Source organism: Anabrus simplex, chromosome 2 (assembly GCF_040414725.1).
Source record: "Anabrus simplex isolate iqAnaSimp1 chromosome 2, ASM4041472v1, whole genome shotgun sequence".
NCBI classification, from domain to species: domain Eukaryota; kingdom Metazoa; phylum Arthropoda; class Insecta; order Orthoptera; family Tettigoniidae; genus Anabrus; species Anabrus simplex.
In genome coordinates this window covers 20509486-20526300 of record NC_090266.1, presented here as the reverse complement: position 1 = coordinate 20526300, position 16815 = coordinate 20509486, and the positions used below count along the sequence as shown (strand labels likewise).

At 38.5% G+C, this 16815-nt stretch overlaps 1 protein-coding gene across 4 annotated transcripts in view; it reads left to right on the top strand.

Annotated features, from left to right (window-relative positions):
* Positions 1–15697, top strand: part of LOC136863885 (E3 SUMO-protein ligase PIAS3) — a 566508-nt gene extending 550811 nt beyond the window's left edge. For all 4 annotated transcript variants that reach the window (XM_067140273.2, XM_067140272.2, XM_067140274.2 and 1 more), the window contains one exon: positions 11225–15697. The gene's annotated coding sequence lies outside the window, so the exon portion shown is untranslated. The remainder of the gene's footprint in view (positions 1–11224) is intronic.
* Positions 15698–16815: the final 1118 nt, after the last annotated feature.

Below are 16815 nucleotides of genomic sequence, written 5' to 3'. Positions count from 1 at the left end.
GCCCCGTTTCCTTCACATGAGAACTCATAGCTGAATATTTATTGTGTTTGGTGGCATTGTAGTGCTCCATGTATCTTGTGAAAAAACTCTGGCCTGTTTGTCCGATATATGAGGAGTCACATTGCGAACATGTAAGTCTGTATATGCCGAATCCTGAAGAAAGGTTACTTTTTAAATTGACTATATTGTGCTTGAAAAATACGTTCTGCTTAGTGTTTATTGTCCTGAATGCAATGCTGATGTTATGCTATTTTAAGGGGTTCGAGACTTGGTAAATGACTGGGTTATTATAGGTGAAGGTGGCAAATTTAGATTTTTTAGGTCTGTCCTCACAGTCTAATAAGGAGTTACACGATATGTTATCAGCAAATATTCCACTGCTTAAACTCCCGAATCCAAAATGACATGGGTTTTTGGAAATATACACTAACCAGACTAGTCGATTTTAATTTACCACAGTGCTACGAAGAAACGTTAAATAAAATAAGGTGTAGTACTCGTGGAAATATTTTGGTAACATATTGTATGTGTAACTAGTAGGTTTCATTTCTATATTTACTGGAACTGTCCAGAAAGTTGTCACATGAATTTTAGAACAGGGTGTATTGCCTTTTGTTAGTTATGTATTCTAGAAAGTATTTTCTGCCTATTCTGGAAATGGAAGATTCGCGATCGTATGTATTCGAGAAAGTTATTTAAACATTGCGACTGAAGTAAGTAATGTGATTGGTCAATCCGGGCAAGCTCCTGTGTTCTGATTGGCTGCTCCAAGGCCAGGGTTGCCTTTACAAGGAGCTAGGCACCTTTTCAAAGGTAGTCTGAAGTCTGAGGTCTTATGTCTCTGTGCCGTCTTGGTCTTGACCTGCCGAGCCTCCCGAAGTTCTTGACGTCGTGAATGTCTCCTCGGTACCAGCATGGCCTGCCTTGGGGTAAGCGCTGTTTCTTTCTGTCCGGTTTTAAGTTCCATTTAGTTTTCGTTTGGTGTATCACAGGAGTTTGCCCTAATTGCCACTATTTGTTCAGATGAGAGAAGCAAGTTTTGATTTCACTCTAAAATATTTTGTGCTTCCTCTTACCTTCAATATTGTATTCGTCGAATTTGATTTGTACTGAGATGCACTTGGTTAACTCTTTGAAGTTAAGGCAAAGCTCTTGTCTAAGAACACCTATACTGTGGTTTGTCAAAGTACATACATAATGTTTAGTGTGTATCTAGCTTTGGTGTACAGCTGAATTTGTTACGGAAGTTAATTTGTACTGACGATTTTGTAAATTATATTTTGAAAACCAGAGATCACTGTTGGCTTTTCGGAATCTGCAACCTTTGCCCCTCCATGGCCCTTTCGTAAGATTTCCCAGTCACCTTTCCACGTTCCTGGTTTATTATCCTCAAGTTGGCCCTACTGATATTTACCAGTGTTGCTATCGGCGTGTAGTTTATCAGATGTTTCATTGTGTGTGTAGTGTCTTAAGCACTGTGTAATTGCACTTACTTTCCTCCCTTTACTGTGTTTGGTGTAGCCGCTGAAGTATCGGTGACAGTTTTTACCCAACTACTTTTAAGGTTTTTGGAGAAGAAGCTGCAAGTTTCTGTCGATGAGACAACTGATGCTATCTAACCAACGTTGTTATTGGAAGATTGGAATTGAATAGACCTGGTGAAATGTTTTTATTGACTGCATTAGAATTGTTTGACAATACTATGTAAGTGACGCAGCACCATATATGGTACGAGTAGAGAGGCTAGGTGCATCCTACAGCGGGCAGATCATAGGCCGCGGAGCGGGTCACGTGATGCTGATGGCACCAGCTCGGGAAATTTGAATTTTTGCAGATTTTTGAATTTTGGCGCGAAATTTGAATTTGCCCACGTGCTTTTTGACAGCTGTCATCGGCCATCTTTAAACAACAACACATCGCTAACCTCAGTGCTGCCATCTTGATGGCACTAAACATCACAATTGCCACCTTAGGCACGTGGTGGTGGGCAGTTTGAAATTCCACATGCTCTTGTTTGTAAACAAAGCCACATGCTTTTTGACAGCTGACAGCTGCCATCTTTAATCAACAGAGCACCGTGCCGCCATCTTTACGGCACTAAACCTCATCCTTTGGGATGTGGTGGCGGGCAATTTGAAATTCCACGTGCTTTTTGACAGCTGCCATCTTTAAACAACAGATGATTGCTAACCTCAGTGCTGCCATCTTAACAGCACTAAACTTCATAGTTGCAATCTTAGGCACGTAGGCACGCGAAATTTGAAATTCCACATGCTTTTTTGGCAGCTGTCAGCAACCATCTTTAAATAAGAGAGCATCTTGCTACTATCATTACGGGGCTAAATCCTCATGGGTGCTACCTTAGGCATGTGGTGGCGATAGGCAATTTGAAAAATTCTACGTACTTTTCAAAGCCACATGCTTTTTTAACAGCGACCATCTTTAAACAAGGGAGCATCGTGTTGCCATTATGACGGGGCTAAATCCTCATGGATGCCACCTTAGCTATGTGGTGGCGGGCAATTTCAAAAATTCCACTTGCATTTTTGACAGCTGCCATCTTTAAACAAGAGAACATTGTGCTGCCATCATGACGGGGCTAAATCCACATTGATGCCACCTTAGGCATGTGGTGGCGGGCAGTTTGAAAAATTCTACATGCTCTTCAAAGCCACGTGCTTTTTGACAGCTGCCATCTTTAAACAAGACAGCATCATGCTGCTATCTTTACGATACTAAACTTCATACCTTAGACACGTGCTCTTTAAAGCCTTGTGCTTTTTGACAGCGGCAATCTTTAATCAAGACAGCATCGTGCTGCTATCTTTACAGGACTAAACTTCTACCTTAGCCACGTGCTCTTCAAAGCCACGTGCTTTTTGACAGCGGCCATCTTTGAAACAAGACACGACGTGCACATAGCCCACTGCTGTCTTGGTACAAAATTTAACGGGACAAGCAAGCAAGCTGCTACTTGTTGCCACACTGCCATCTTATAGCAAGGGTTCCTTCTCAATATACTATTATCTCGGAGAACGACCGGGTGCCCTTTTTGACGGTCCCCATCCGACGGAGAAATCTCTGACTTGGTAAGGATTCAAACTTGGAGTCAAAGCACGCACTGTACATGACGGGGGAAGCAAGCAGAAAACTAAACCTCTACAGCCTTGGTCTATGATGCGACTGCTGCTCAGCATGACTGTTATTCCTAGGCTACTTGCATCCTCGAACTCGAGGTGTCTGGGACGAGAAGCAAACAAGCAGACATGCTTTAACTTAAAATATTCTTTGCTTTTTGTGCAGCAACTGTAAGAACTCATTTCTGATCAGAGAAATTTTCAGACCTAGTAAGAAAACGACGGCAGAGGCAAGCACCAAAAAAAAAAAAAAAAAAAAAAAAGAAAAAAAAAAAACACCTCTACATACTTACATGTAAAAAAGGGGTAGAGGAAAAAAGATTAAATCATAATTTTTTTTTGCGTGTAGTCTGCTCTTAGTACTGCAAGTTTTTGCTACTCCTTGCAAAAAACTTAAACGGAAGTGACTTAGCAAAAATACACATTACGTTGTTCGTCAAGTAAGACACTGGATACTGCGATTCTAAATCCCGGTTACTTAATGTCCTGTTACTTGATTGACCTTAGGAAGGCATCCGGCCGTAAAACAGATTTCTTGTGTTGTCGTTAAGAAGGCTATCTATGATTCTGCCTAAAAGCAAGGGGTAGTCGGATAGGTTAGAATCAATGCCAGGACACAGCTCAGGGCCCGAGGGTTGCCGCTTGAGGTAAATCCCTCTCTTAGTCACCGCAGACAGGGGATACCGTCGGTGTTATTCTACTTCCTGTGACCAAGGGGTAGTCGGATAGGTTAGAAGCAATGCCAGGACACATTAAGCTTTGTGAAGACCCCTTGGTGCTGGAGTAGGCTATGTGCCGGCACCGAACTTTGCCCTCTCTGAGATGCATGTTACGCTGTTGAGGGCGTTTAGCTTTGTGCTGACCTTTTGGTGCTGGAGTAAGCTATGTGCCGGCACTGGGTTTTACCCTCTCTGAGATGCGTAAGTCCCGGACAAGAAATACTGTGGGTGTTGTTCTACACTACCTACTTACAGGGGATGTGTTTGTAATCTTTTACCTAGTTCTACAAAAACATTGTTGTTCGATTCGCTGGGGGGACGAAGTTAGTAAATGAGTGAGCTTCTATGCAAAGACAAGCTGCTGGAACCTGTGTGGTCTGGCGAGCGCACATCCCGCTTATCTCTGGAATGTCACACACACAGCACTTTTTCGCTGAGCTCGCTAGTGAACAAAGCCTATTGCTTGCAACTGTATCATAAGAAATTACTCAACAGTAGCTCAGTCAGTCGCTAACTAACACAGAGCCCCTAGAGACTCGTACTAAGCGCCTAGCTCAGGGCCCCAAAGTCGCTCCCACCAAGTTAGCAGGCAGTAAATACCATAAGTGTTGTTATAAATCCTCGCCCACCTCAAGGCCCGAAGGTCACTTGCAAGTTAACAGTCAGGTGTAGGTGTTGTTATAAATCCTTGCCCAGCTCAAGGCCCTGAAGGGTCGCTCCCAAGTTAACAGTCAGGTGTAGGTGTTATAAATCCTTGCCCAGCTCACGGCCCCAAGGGGTCGCTCCCAAGTTAACAGGCAGGGGATACCGTCGGCCGCGCCCAGCTGAGGGCCCGAGGATCGCTCCTCAACTTACACACTACAGCTCGACACAAGCAGTGCGTAGACTCGGTTCACAGCCCCGATGAGTCGCTCCCAAGTTGTCAGGTGTAGGTGTTGTTAAGAGCCCTTCTCTTATAGCAACTTTTTGTCCTGCTCAAGACCCCGAGGGTCGCTCCCAAATTAACGGGCAAGGGATACCATTGGCCATGCCCAGCTCAGGGCTTGAGAATCACTCCCAAGCATACACACTACAGCTCGACACAAGCAATGTTTAGACTCAGCCCACAGCCCTGAGGAGTCGCTCCCAAGTTAACAGTCAGGTGTAGGCTTTGTTAAGAGCCGTTCTCTTAGACCAGGCAGGGGATACCGACACAGAAGGAACAGCTAGGAAAAGGGCCTTAGTCTGCTTACCCTAAAGGCCTGTGCTTTTGTATCTCTACCTTTGTACTTTGCTACACCTTGTGTTCCATTTCTCTTCCTTATCTTCCATTTATCCTCATTAATGTCACTAGAATTTCCCTAAACACTTCCTTAGGATTTGATGTTAAAATTAATTTGGTCTTTCAGAAAACTTTTAAGCCCCCAAGAAATATATGATGATGATGATGATGATAATGCTTGTTGTTTAAAGGGGCCTAAAATAGTAGGTCAACGTTTTAGAATTTACAGGTATGATGGGATGAAGAAATTCTTACACTTCTGTACTTTTGCTTTTGCTGTCCGTGCTGTTATGAGTAGGCAACTTGGCATCCCCGCATCTCACACTTCTGTCTCTCTCTGTGTTCCACTCTTGTTCAGTGAGTGAATCAGCGATGCTCTATTGCGGTCTGGTACAAACATATTTTATGAGTGTTTTGGGTACAAGCATGTTCTGTGGTTTAAAATAATATTAGCATTGAACAAGCATCATATAAACTTGTGGTGATCGGTTATACTGAATCACACGGGAATAAGGTAGCAGACCTCAAAACATTCCTTCCACCTGTCCAGTGATTCCCTGGGATCTGTTATGATTTACCCAAAAAAAGTATTCATTTCCCATTTCCCTCCCTTTGTAAGATTCTTTATTATTGTCCAGGAAGTTTTCTCTGTTGTTTGGCCTGGCCTGTCAATGTTATTACTGAAATCTCCCCACAACTTCTTGGTATCAACAGTTATTTGTTTCGCTGGGTTTCTTTCATCTACGTACAATCTGCCTGTGTTCCCCCTTATTTGGAGCCATTTCTGACACACCTTCCCTTTATGTTTACAAGCTGCTCTCACTTCATCATTCTGCCAAGATGTTCACTTTTTCCCCAGCTTTACCCAGTTGTTTCTGGACCTTCCCTTTGCAGAATCGCTGTATGCCACCACCTTTCTGTATTTTGAATCTGCTTACTTTCTGTTGTATCGAGTGAGTGGGTGATGTAACTGTTGGCTTGCATTTGGGAGATGGTGGGTTCGAGCCCCACTCTTGGCAGCCCTGAAGATGTTTTTCCATGGTTTCCCATTTTCACACCAGGCAAATGCTGCAGCTGTACCTTAATTGAGGCCATGGCCACTTTCTTCCCATGCCTAGCCTTTTTTATCACATAGTCGTCGTAAAACCTATATACGTCGTGCAATGTAAAGCAAATTGCAGCCAGATTTCACCTTCTCTATTCTGTTGCAAGAAATAAATTTCTTTTTTGTCCATATCGACAATAATATTGATAAGTTAAAGAGCAGTAGTCCATCTTTTCAATACAATACGTTCAGAAGAGAATAGAGTTACAAAATCATTACAGTAGGGTAGGGAGGGGTAAATATGAGAGACACAGAAGGTGACAGCTTATTATGAGCACCATTTACTAGGAGAAAAAATTGTATTTGATTCACAGCATTCTTTTTATATGGATATAAGCATATCTTACAGTGAAATCATATAAAATAGATTTAATAAATTTGCACCGAATTAAATTTTGTATTCATGAAAATTTTGGCAGGAAAACTTTCAAATGTGTTTGCCAAACTTTTCCTGTTATTTTGTATTTGCGTAGTTGGCTACTCTGTTTTCATGCTGAAAGGCATCTATATTGGTTTATCTTTGGAATGCTACAGAGTTAATGGTGAAAAGTGCTGTTTCCAGATTTCCCATTCAGTTTAAAAAGTATATAATCAAGAGGGGGTAAAGAAAAGACAGTTCAGGTAAGAGTCCTTGCAGATATTCAGAATTAGCCTAGGTCTATATTGGCACTAGTGAAACTACTGAAGAGCAATATTGTTTTCCACAGCTTGTTTCCAGTCATTCGACCGGGTCAGGAATTAAATAAATGAACCCCCCATCTAGCGGCAAGGATAGGAATTGTGCTGGCTTCCGAAGCCTTTCGCACTCCTCAGGGGCGATGATTAATGAATGACTGATGAAATGATATTGGAGAGTGTTGCTGGAATGAAGTATGACAGAGAAAACCGGAGTACCCAGAGAAAAACCTCTCCCGCCTCTGCTTTCTCAAGCACAAATCGTACATGGAGTGACCGGTATTTGAACCACGGAACCCAGCGGTGAGAGGCAGGCAACTTCAGCCTGAGGCACGGAGGCTCTCTCAGCCTGTTGATGTATTTGAAAAATAATGTCTGCAGGTTATCTACAATGTTTGCTTTCAATATTTTCTTGAACAATCAATTGTTATAAATTAGTGCCTAAAACACATCAGCAGGTTCGATCCTGGCTCAATCCGGTGGTATTTGAAGGTGCTGAAATACGACAGCCCCGTGTCGGTAGATTTACTGGCACGTAAAAGAACTCCTGCGGGACTAAATTCTGGCTCCTCGGCGTCTCTGAAAGCCTTAAAAAATGTAGTTAGTGGGTCATAAAGCAAATAACATTATAAAACACATCAGCCGATTTACATCTTGTAAAAATTGACTTTTATTGGAGAAAATTATATTTTTTTAAGCACATTATACTAAAAGAAATATGCTGGGTCTCCTTTTTTCACTCCTATTGCTCTAGCTCTTTTTTTGTATAGAGATAAAATTCTGTCTTTTATATGCCCCACACTGTCTTCTTTTTACCCCAATTGTCGGGTAAAAAAAAAGACAGTTTTATTTTCTTTAACAAAGAAGTACATATACTAGAGCAAAATTGCTTTTCAAATTGAATTCAGCTTGCCATTTAACATCATTTTAATCACTTACAATAAATTTCATATAATTTTTTGGAATACAAAAAATTAAAGTTTTGTTTTTGTCTCATATTTACCCCTCCCTATCCTACATGTTTCATCTTCAGCCTGGGGAATATTATTTCAAGAAATCCAGATAAAGATATACATTAAAAATTGGCTATAAATATAAAAATAAACATGCACTTACTAAAAAACACTAAAAATAAGTCAAATTATTCTTTGAACTTTCGAACGTTGAATCATTTTTAAAGCTTGTTGAAAACAGAGGATCTCCTCTCTAATTTTAGACTGTGGTGAGTCTCATGGAGACAACGTGATAATGAAGTACAAGTGGTGTGGAAAACTTGAAGGTCAAGAGAAGCCATGAGAAAGAGTTTAGGGGAGGATTTCCACTGCTCGTTCAGCTGTAATCTGATCCTGTAATCATTAAGAGGGGAATTCTGCAAGGCAGTATTATTAGACCTTTGTTTTCTTGTACATATAAATGATATGAGTAAAGAACTGGAATCAGAGGTAAGCCTTTTTGCGGATAATGTTATTCTGTACAGAGTAATAAATAACTTAAAAGATTGTGAGTTTCACTAATAGGAAATGTTCTCTTGGCTTTAATTACTGTGTTGATGGGGGTGAAAGTTCCTTATGGGGGTCACTAAGTACCTAGGTGTTAATATAAGGAAAGATCCTTCTTTTGGGTAATCAAATAAACGGTATTGTAAATAAAGAGTACAGATTTTTGCCCATGGTTATGAGGGTATTTAGGGGTTGTAGTAAGGATGTAAAGGAGAGGGCATATAAGTCTCTGGTAAGACCCCAACTAGAGTATGGTTCTGGTTTATGAGACCCTCGCCAGGATTACTTGATTCCAGAACTGAAAAAAATCCAAATCCCTCATAGATGTTAATAATTTCTATCTTTAAATTCATATAATTTTTAAGCATAACAAGGTACTTTTTATGATGTTTGAGAAGATAAAATGTGCTTTGTAATTTCACCTATGCATAGTAACATAGCTGAAGATGTTCCCAAGGAACGAAACATATACTATAAATAATTAATTTGCTTAAAGCAAATATAAGTATCAAAAAGGTGGAAATTACTTTTATTGATTTAATGTAAATAAGATCTGATAGGGGATGTGGAGCTGATTTCTTGCAATAAGTGGTATGTTACATGTAATTAATCTCATAATAGAACCGTATTGAAGATAATATATTAAATTGTAAAATCCTTTTATTTACAACTACCTACTCAATACAATACAATACACTCACTGAATTATAAAATAATCATGAAGTATCTTAAATAATGGGACATGTTTCGTTCGGCATAGCAAACATCATCAGCCGTTAATGTATAAAGACATAACCCATTATTTAAAATACCTCATGATTATTTTATAATTCAATGAGTATATTGTATTGTATTGAGTAGGTGGTTGTAAATAAAAGGATTTTACAATTTAATATAGGTGGTATGTTCCGAGCTGTCAGTGGAGAGGTGGCGTGGAATGACGTTAGTAGATGATAAAGTTTGAATGGTGTTTTTAAAATTAGGAAAGATCACAGTATGAAGATAAAGTTCGAATTCAAGAGGACAGATTGGGGCAAATCCTATAGGAATAGGACTTAGGGATTGGAGTAATTTACCAAAGGAGATGTTCAATAAATTTCCAAATTCTTTGCAATTATTTAATAAAAAACTAGGTAAACAACAGATAGGGAATCTGCCACCTGGGCGACTGCCCTAAATGCAGATCAGTGGTGATTGGTAGATTCATTGTAGGGGCGTGTTGCTGCAGCAATCCACCCTCAGCCAAGCTGGTGGAAATATTCCTGCTGTCTATAAAGATGTTATTTCTGCTAAGCATTCAGTACAACTGGCTGCTGCTAGACCCACATCTTTAAGGTCAGAGAGTTTTGTGCATGCATGATAGCTGCCAGTGGTGTTTTTTACTGTTAGGTAGCAAATGCAAAACTGCCCCTGACTTTTACATGAAATTCTGAGGAAAAAATATCATGTTGGATTTGGTGATATACAGTAAATTGTGATCATGAAGGCAGACTCAAGGTGGGCAGTAATTATGCCATTAAGAGGAGATAATTGTGGTGCAGTGACAGCAATATTTATAGGACCAGTAGAGAGCAAAACAAGTATGTCTATGGACTGTTGAGCCTCACGATAAAGAAGCTGCTAGAAGATTCTAGAAACTGATTAACAATGCACCAGGTGCCCAGAAAGATCCTGAATTATTGTAAACTACTAGAATCTGGTGCAGGCCTACTTTGAACAGGAAGGCCTTGATCCACAACAAAATCAGCCTCAATCTGTTGAGATTGGTGAAGGCCTCGATTGCCATAGAATCGTCCCCATGAGAAGGCCCGGCAGTTATATGCAGTCAGAATAATGAAACACACTGTGACTCATATGGGTGGGCCAGCTACTCTGGGGTGGTGATTGAAGAAATAGCTTCAATTCTCAGGCCCAGTTAGCATTCAACCTAAATAAGACAAGCTCTTTGTAGATCGGTCTTGGCCTCCGAATCCCAGGATCATGGGCTCACACCCAACAGAGGGATTGGTTGCTCTGAAAGGGATTCTTTTACATGCCAATAAATTTACTCGTGTCATTTGAGTACCATTTGTCTTAATCTCCAGCAGGTTCCGTTGTATGGGTAGCATCTAAGACTCGGCACTGACTCTGACTTGTGACATCAACTAAGAAACTTTGTATCACTTTTGTTTTTTTTTCTGCAAAAGAACTAGACCTCAGAAGAGCTAATGTTGACTTATTCTCTGAAGCCTTTAGAAGTAGAGCATGGTTTTTGTTTTACCCTATGTGAAACTGTGCATCAAATATATTATGTCCTCCTCGTAGCGTAATGGTTAGCACTATTAGCTTCCATCCTTGGAGGCCAGTGTTCGATTCCTGGTACTGCTAGAAATTTAAGAATGGTAGGAGGGCTGGTATGAGGTTAAAATGGTACATGCAGCTCACCTCCATTGGGGGTATGCCACAAAAGAGCTGCACCACCTCAGAATGAGGGCACGAGTTTGCTTTGTCCAGCCGTGTGGCTAAATGGTTAGTGTGCTGGCCTTTGGTCCAGAGGGCCCTGGGTTTGATTCTTGGCTGAGTGGGGGATTTTAACCTTCATTGGTTAATTCCGATGGCTTGGGGGCTGGGTGTGTGTGCAGTCTTCATCATTGGAATTCATCATAGGTAGGGCCCCATCCTCAGGTCGCCTCTACGGCGTCAACTCGAAAGACCTGCACCAGGCCTCTTTGGAGGCCACACGCCATTATTGTTGTTGTTGTTGTTGTAGTAGTAGTAGTAGTAGTAGTAGTAGTAGTAGTAGTAATTTTGCAGGTTGGTTGTAATTTTGATATGTTCTTTGTGCACAGGATTGACAAACGCGAATTGCTTATTGGCCATCCTGAAAGAAGTGAGATCATCCAACGACGTTCAGCTCATGAGAATGCAGTTGCTGCTGTTACTATGTTTTATGTCAATGGAGCTTATACAATAGTATAATTAACAGACATAGGAAGTACCCAGTGTACTGGATTTTATTATTTTCGTTCATTAGTTAGATTTTTACTGCTAGTATATGAAATGAATGAGAAACGTTGATGCAAAACATTTTTAATTGTTTATTTCCATGCAAATGTTGTATTCAATACAGTGAATAAATCCTGCTTGAAAATATTTCTTGGAAGCAAATAAGATTTTGTTGCATTCTAATTAATTTATATTTATTATTCTGGTTACTTTGTAAACTCTATTGGGTGATACCTCAGTGATGGTAAGTTATATACCCTAGAAGTATTCTGACATTTGCTCTAAAAATGTTATAATTTAGTGTTAATGAATGACTTCTAATTTAAGCTAAGTTAATTTGAGTTCTATCTAATACATTTCCCAATATGTTCCTATGTCTAATAATTTGCTATAACTTTGTCTATGTTGAATGTATTGATCTTAAATGTCAGAAACTCTGTGTTTCAAAATATTGTGGAGATCAATCATTTATGTTTGGAAGGAGGAAAATTAAAAACATATTTTCATCAACAAATTTGAAATAGACAAAATAAAAAAAAAAAAACTGGAATTTTTGTATGACAGCTATTAATGCTGCTAATGATGTAAAAGTCGAGAGGAGTATGCTAATATGAGAAATTATCTCTCTACTATTGACATTGCCATGATATGACTGTGATCTAGATAGCAGTAGCTTAGCCTTCACATGAAAGAAATATAAGTAGTTCAAATTTTATTTTTTTATTATTGTGAATATTAAGGGTGGGTATATTCTAAATTGTACAATCCTTGTAAAAATATCACTTATGATGATGATAAATTGTACTTTTCTCATGAGGCAGAAATATTGTCATAAAAACTTTCATCAGGTGGCCAATGAATTTGGAATTTAAATCCTAGATGGATATGAACCAACCATATGCCCAGTTGAAGCGCCAGTTATGCTGATGAACATTATTGTTTGTTTTTTTTGAAGTAATAGTAAACTAATAAGTACTATGGTAAATTATTTGTTGATTTTGTATTAACGTTCTGAGTGCAAGGTGAAATTGCTTAGTTCTATGCTGAAAGTGTTTGATTAATGTTGGTAATTTCTTAATTATTATAGTTAATCTGCCCAACATTCCATTCTCTTAGTATTCCAAAAAAATACCCAAAGGATCCTCTTTATATAACTTTTTCTTCTGAAATGTATTTTTCTGTTTCATAATTTAAAAAAATGGCAGTACATGGCAAGCTTCTAAACTGTACTCCAATTAAAAACAGAACATTCAATGTTATACCTACTTTTATTGTAGTGAATATTAACCGTGAGTATTTTCTAAATTCTACATTCTAAACGGTCCGTTTCTTGGTTCTGTAATTGGAACAAACTCTATCCAACATTGTTTGCCTGTAAAGAATTCAAGAATGAAGGGCTTATATTTGCTGCATGAGAAACATTGCCACAGTTATTTTCCCATCTTGCATCAATAAAAACTTATTCTTCAATCACCTGCTGTAGTTCAGTCATTTGTCACTCCCTTTAAAGAAAGTATGTTATTGGCAAGAAAACTACCTACAGATACTTGTAAGTGGCCAAATTAGGAAGGTCAAGGTTTCTGTTATTAAAACAACGCACCATTTATGCCATCTAGCATCAACAGAAAGAACTACACCCAGATGACTTCCCAACGTCTTCAACCCTTCATTGTACCGTTTTGAACACAAACACCACTGAAATATCCTCTAAATTACATCTTTCTAACAAACATATATTTGTATTGCCATTGATGATTTCACGGCCCGTACTTATAGACATGATACTGTATAGGCTTTTGGGCTAGTGCCGTGTCAAGAAAATAAGGTGAAATTCTTTACGTTTCGCAGAGAACTGCGCTCTGTGTCACGAGAAGGAAATCTGGACTGTCCACGAGAAAGGCTGGCTGTACTCTAAATATCACTTGTGGTGATGATAAATTGTACTTTACTCATGAGGCGGAAATATTGTCATAAAAACTTTCGTCAGGTGGCCGAATTGGTAATTTAAATCCTAGATGCATGTGAACCAGCCAAATGCCCAGTTGAAGCGCCAGTTATGCTGATGAATGTAATTGTTTTAGTGAAGTAATAGTAGTAGTGAAGTAATAAATAATAAGTAAACCTTTCTCGTGGACAGTCGAGATTTTCTTGTGATGACGCAGAGCACAGTTCTCTGCGAAACGTAAAGAATTTCACCTTATTTTCTTAACACGGCGTAAGCCCAAAAGCCTATACAGTATCATGTCTATATATTTGTATTTTATGACAGTGGCTGAAATGAGAAGAAAATGGCATTCCAGGACCGGACTTTCTGGTGTTCCTGACCAGGCTATTAGGTATGGTATTAAGTTGCTGACATGAAATCACTCCTGGAAAATTTTTGTCAGCTAATTATTTTACTTGAAAATTGCTTTTCCTTACACCTAACCAATTTCATTAGTTGGATTTTGTTGTGGGATTTCACATTGTATCATTTTTTAACATAATGCAAGTTTGGTATTTGAGCATATATATGAGCTAGTGGGTGTCCTCTCTTTATAAATAAGAATCATAAGGTTCTAAATTCCTAAGTCATTGACCATCTGTAGATCATTCATCAAAGTTACTTGAAGTAAGTTTGTTTCTGAACAAAAAAGTGGAACAATCTGCTATCAGGTGCACTGGTTAGAGTTTCTTTTAAATTCACAAAGCGTCATGCATGTATATGATACTAAAGATGTTCTTGGAATATATTTCTGAAGAGATGAGAAAATGTAACTTAAATGCATTTCAGTCTGCCGAACACTATATTATTAAACAAGGAATATTAGCTTGTGTGTTCGGCAGACTGAAAAGCTTTCACATTACATTTAACTGAGTCGGCACTGGAGAGTATGGCTTCCTTCTTAAAAAAATAAAAAATAAAAAGAGAGGTGAAAAAATGAATATTGACCAAATTCTGGTTTAGAGAAATGTTGTCAATGTGTGGTAGTGTTATCTTCTTTATCAGTATTAGTTAAAGTTTATTGTGAGTTTCCTATTGTTAGTAATATAGAAATAAAATAATAAATTGTTGTTTTGTAATCTCCTTCTTTTCCTATTTTAATTTAGTGTAATATATATAAAATTATCAACTATAAAAGATGTATAAGAACTGTGCATGTAATTTGCATTTGTACATTAGTATAATATTGTGAATGATTGCTTTTTCTACAGGTACATTACTTCCCAATACTCACCAGTTTTCCAAGAGCATGGGAAGGCCACAATTTATGTGATTTTCTAATGTTTTCTATTTATTATAGCGATCTACACTCATTGTTTATAGGTGTAAGTTATAGATGTAAGTTATATTATTGTGGGGAAATAAGAGTCTTGCGATGTCTCTTTCCATATGATTGCTGTTTGCTATGTTAAAATATACCTTCTACACACAGTACTAGTTGTGTGTACCAGGTACTGTCATTTCTGTCTCAACAAAATTCTTGATGGAAAGAATGTTGAAAAAGATGTGAAGTTTTTCTGAATTGTTTTTATAAAATTGTTTCAAATTGTTTACTATAAAATCTTTATAATGTTTTATATTCTTATAGGCCTATTTGGTTTAACATTTATGTACTTGAATACATTTGGTTGGTTGTCTTTCAGTTAGGCTCTCAGAAACTGTACAGAGGATTGAGGTGAAGTGTATTTATTTTTATCTTTTTATTTTGGTATTTGTTTTGAACAGATTTAAATATCTTGTGCAGATACTTCTGACGATCGTTGAAGTACCTAGCTGAATGGTGACTGATTAAAATAGCTCCTGTTTAGTTAGGAAAGTACTGATTTCTTTTGGAAATATTCTCACATGATTCAGAGATGGCCTATCACTGCTGAAACTGCAGACTAACTCCAATCTAGCAGCCTTTACTTATTTTTCTCATTCTTTAGTGTACTTATTTTTCCTTCAAATTTATAAATGAAAATTATTTGAGAAATTCATTTTCATTTGCACAGACATTAAATATTTGATATTATATTGTTGCAGATCAATACTGTTTGTTTAATTTCATTGTAATTTGTGCAGCTTTGCATTACCTCTATCCATGGAGAATGGTTTTAAGTTCAGTACGAACTTTTGCGTTTAAGTAGTGAGTGAGTATTGGAAGTACTGTTTCTTCTTGATCTCTTCACTTTTCCTGTCTGTATTTTCTATGTGGATTGTTTGGTAAACATCCATCCTTTAGTGAATTTGAAACCAAATGAGGTGCTGCAGAATGCAGTAAGTTGATGGAAGCTGTGTTGTTGTGAGAAATATAATATACTTTGTGCTATGTTTGAAATAAATGGTGTCACCTATATATAAATTAATTTTTGTCATTAAAATCCCCATTTCCAATTCTTCATTTATCTTTCATACCTTTCCATTATTTTCTTTACTGTTAGTTCTTACCTCCTATGAGCACTGTTGATATGTACTGTACTAACCATCATACATCTGCAGTAGAAATGAGTTTGTTTTAGTGTAGCAAGTATGGAGTAGAGGATGCAAACATTCTTTCTTTTTGAACAAGGATCTTGGTGTGAGAAATGAGACTTCAAAGATAAAACGCATCAAGATCGAATGATAAAACACAGTTTCAATGCCTAGGTTGTTTATTCATTGAGGGTAACAGAGGCGAAGAATTTCGTTTTTGTTTTGCTAGTGGCTTTACGTCGCACCAACACAGATAGGTCTTATGGCGACGCTGTGATAGGAAAAGCCTAGGAGTTGGAAGGGAGCACCCGTGGCCTTATTAAGGTACAGCCCTAGCATTTTCCTGGTGTGAAAATGGGAAACCACAGAAAACCATATTCAGGGCTGCCGACAGTGGGATTCGAACCCACTATCTCCCGGAAGCAAGTTCACAGCTGCGTGCTGCTAACCGCACGGCCAACACGCCCGGTGCGAAGAAATCTGTTCCATATCCTCTCATCACAGGTGGACAAACGATGAAGCAGAGTGGGATATCCAGGACTTAAAAGGAACATTCACTAAGTGCCTGATAATGGTACAAAATCAAATATGATGTAAAGTTTGACTGTAATCACTATTTATTATACCAATTTTAGCTGCCCATAATACAAATTATACATGTTTGTGAGCCTAGATAGATATGGTTAAAATAATGTATACGACAGGATGCCTGGCTATAAGTATTGATTTTTCTACTAATTTTAGCTGTGGGTTACCAAGTCATACCGAGCTCGATAGCTGCATTCGCTTAAGTACGGCCAGTATCCAGTATTCGGGAGATAAAGGGTTCGAACCCCACTGTTGGCAGCCATGAATATGGTTTTCTGTGGTTTCCCATTTTCCCAACAGGTAAATGCTGGGGCTGTACCTTAAGGCCACGGCCACTTCCTTCCCACTCCTAGCCCTTTCCTGTCCCATCATCGCCATAAAACCTATCTGTGTTGGTAGTAGTAGTAG